The sequence below is a fragment of the Protopterus annectens genome, chromosome 10.part0, assembly GCF_019279795.1.
Source record: "Protopterus annectens isolate FY-2018-M chromosome 10.part0, PAN1.0, whole genome shotgun sequence".
Classification (NCBI taxonomy): Eukaryota; Metazoa; Chordata; order Ceratodontiformes; family Protopteridae; genus Protopterus; species Protopterus annectens.
Genome location: NC_056744.1, coordinates 1,446,276,432 through 1,446,280,252, shown reverse-complemented (window position 1 = coordinate 1,446,280,252; position 3,821 = coordinate 1,446,276,432). Strand labels below are relative to the sequence as shown.

Sequence of the window (3,821 nt, the reverse complement as noted above, 5' to 3'; positions counted from 1 at the left end):
ACAGTAGTTGTTTGACAATGTCTATAATCAGGAACAAACTAAACCTTGTATCCTTTAAGAAAAACAATCTTCACAAGTATCAGTTACAAATGTAAAAAAAAATTAAAAATGTAAAAGTTTCAAAGATAAAGGAAGATTCAAACTACCATATCAAATCAGTGTTTTTTTCTTTTATTTACTCAAATGCTATAACATTTATTATTTATTCCTTATTATTTATCTCAGTGTCATCGTTTAATTGTCAAGTATTATTTTTGTGAATGTTCCAGTACCAATAGCTCTCATCTTACATAATGTTTGTGTGTACCTTTAATCGCAAAAAGAGTTCCCTTACACAGTTAACAAATAGTCAACCCAATATTTTTTGCTCCATGTTTCCTTATGTGAGTTTCGTACAGGTTTTTATGGCTTCCTTAGCCTTCCTAAATACTGTTTGTTGGTAGATTATTTCTCTCATTTGCGGCTTTCAAAAGAACAGAGGAGATACTGGTTTGGCAACAATCACTGCCATAATCAGTACCTCTGTGGGTACTAGTGTAACACCTGTTACATACCTAATCATCAGCTATATGAGTTCTGGTGTATGACACAAATCTCATCCCTTATCAAAGTACAGCCCTGATTATTAGTTCAATAGGTGTTGGTGTGGCACCAGTGAAAACCCCAATCCATACGTCTGTGAGTTCTGGCATGTTTGCCGTTGCTGAAGGGTCAGTAAGTCCTTGTGTGATTGCCATCCCTCACATGCTGCCCATTCTGTCAGTGGGTGTAGCTGTGGTCTTCATTGCTTAAAAATCTGCTCTGTAGGTGATGTTTCGATAACTGTGTCCCAAACAGACACACACACGCACACACGGACATGCACACATGCACACACACTCACACAGCACTGTTACATATATCATTGGGTGCTGTGTGAGCCTTCATAAACAGTCATGCTGAATATGTTACTTGGAGCTGATGTGCAGCCATCACTTATAGCCCCTGCAGTAGGCCAGAGGATATTGGTATAGTACCACTTGCTCAAACCACTATGTAAGAGTTCAGTGGGTGCTGATGTGGTCCATCCCTTGCAGGCCTACACAGTAGGTCACTAGCTACAAGACTCATTCACAGTATTCATAGCCCTGATTGGCATATAATTCAGCAATGGCTCGTTCAATCATTCCAAACCTACTCACCATTTTAGTGGGGACTAATGTGTGTTCATCATTCACACCCTTGCACAACAGTTGAGTCTGGCTGGTATTGCCCCATTACTCACAATTCAGTATTCCACTAGACATAAATATAGAAACCATCACAGCCCTGCTCAGTGAATTAATGAATGCTAAAATGATTCCATATTTCATAACATTTAGGTACATATGTTGCACCTGTTACTGCCCTGCTAAATGCATCATTGGGCTCTGACATAAGCCTGTAAACCACAACCCTGTTCTGTAGGTCAAGATGTACATCTATGGCATCCATCAGTCACACTTCATCTTTAAATTCCAGTAGGTAGCTGCATATAATGTTGTATGCAACATATATGTTTTTTTTTTTTTTTTTAGAAGATTGTGAGGACTTTGATAATTTAGAAACACCAGAAGATAGGTCTGACGATGAAGAGAGGGATACAGAAATATTTAGCATTGGAACGCCAGAGAAAGAATGCACTGCTGAAGACAAGGAGGAGGAAGATCAAGGTCACCATGAATCATATGATTTTTCCAGCCTCATATTTTACAGAGGTAATTGTAAGGCAAAATATGGCAGAAAAAATGTGGATTAGAATGGAAGTAAATCATAAGTACAGTACTCAAAACTGTGATCAGCAACTATTTTTATAAATATTTTAACTTTAAAATTTCACTGCTTAGGAATATTCCCTTACTCTAAGACACAAACAAGTCAGAGCTAGTATTTAGTTGTAGCAAGGATGTTGAGGGGAGTGTAAATACCTTAATATCTTAATAGTGGGTTTTGTGTTTCCTTTAAATGAAAATCACACCTTATTGTTTACAATTTTGGGACTCACAGTTTTGGATCTTGTATATGTGACATGACTTATTAAAATGAAGTTGAAAAACACAATGAACTTGAGAAAATAGGTGATGTTGCCTTTCAAAGAGGAATTATAAGGAAGTATATGTGTATGTATAGTACACACACACAAACATAAAAATATGTGAGGGTGGAGCCTAGATGGCCAACTGAGACCAGTGAATTTTGAGAGCTCCATAAACTAGTATAATAATATAGGAAAATTTTATTATTTTCAAGTTTAAAACATCAGAAACTATAGATAAACTACTAAACTACATTGGTGGAGATATACAAAAATGTGCCTGCCAAGTAACTTGGAGATATATTGAGTCACTGAATATGAACAACTCAAGGAATTCTCATCCAGATGCTGCACTGAAAAAAGAACTGCAATTGCTGACATCTACCTTACAGAAACTATCTTTGAAGATGGATGGCTTTAAAAATTACTTAGAAAACCTCAAATTAAATTCTCAAAAACAGACTGATACTCTTAAAGAACTATTACAGCAACACCATACAAAAATAACAAATAGAGAGACTTCTCTAAATGACATTGATGAGAGACTCAAAGAGGAAGAATTCCAAAAAGAATTTCTGCTTAAACAGAATACATGGCTGCTTAATAAAATAGATGACTTAGAAAACAGGGAAAGGAGAAACAACATAAAGATCTTTGGTCTGCCTGAAAACACTGAAGGTGAAGACATTATTTCACTCTTAAAAACCTGGATTCCTGAAATTTTAGACTTGAAAAAGGGACTTTCTGAGCATCCAAGTGCTCCGGATTATGCGGAACGCTCCACATTTAATGACGAGCGAAACCACTGTTCCGCTGTTCTGCATTGAACAGCTGTGGCTCCGCTACACGAATTCTGATTGGTTTGTATACCGCAATTACTGCCAATCGGCATTGCGGTATACAAACCAATTCATAACTGTGCTACCCTTCCACATTACACAGCATTGGCTGTGCTCCGCAGTTTTTGATTAGCTTGTAGACCGCATTTACAGCCAATCATGAATGCGGTCTATGAGCCAATCAAGTAAGCTTCTCAGGGGGATGGGAGCCAATGAGAGCCCCCCAATACAGGCCAATTGCATTTCGGGATGCCTTTTCACTCCAAAATAATGGCTTGAAAAGGCTTCCAGGAATCAGCGATTTTACTTTTTGCAAGTTGCTTGCAACAACAACTTGGAAGGAAGAACTCTGAAGACCGGGAACATCGGCATCAGGGAAAAGGAAGGAGGGGCTGTGGTGAAGACTTCGGGACTTGGAAGCCAGCCTGCTAGGAGAGGAGTTAGTGAGCTGAATGGACTTGAGGTTTAGGGACCGTGCTTGCTGCTGCTTTGGTGGAGTGAGACTGGTCAGAAGGCTGATGTTTATTTTGCTGCCAGCTGGATCATCGTTTGTGCCGTGGATTGTATTAAGCTGCTGGTGCTGTTTACATAGGTAGAGGTAAGTGACTCCAAAGACTAAAAACACCCAGAAAATAAAACAACTGTAAAACAAAAATATCCACACTGTAATCCAGAAAAAGGGGGTGATTGTCTGTAGTAAGAGTTTATTAAGCACTTTCAGCTATGCACAGCGTAACCTTCATCAGAATACATTACAAAACACATACTGCTTCATTAAATAGAATTCATTGACCAATCACAAAGATAAAACAATTAATTAGAAAATCATCTCCTCCTACACTACCCATTAACTCTTAAAACATAATGTAGATTTGTATTCCACACAAAAACAATAGTCAATTCATCACTGAAAACATGTTCTATTAAAA

At 37.9% G+C, this 3,821-nt stretch overlaps 1 long non-coding RNA gene across 1 annotated transcript in view; it reads left to right on the top strand.

Moving 5' to 3' along the window:
* LOC122812842 overlaps positions 1 to 1,730 on the top strand; it is a 17,323-nt gene extending 15,593 nt beyond the window's left edge. The window contains exon 3 of the long non-coding RNA XR_006366587.1: positions 1,557 to 1,730. This is a non-coding gene — a long non-coding RNA (uncharacterized LOC122812842). The remainder of the gene's footprint in view (positions 1 to 1,556) is intronic.
* The last annotated feature ends 2,091 nt before the right edge of the window (positions 1,731 to 3,821 follow it).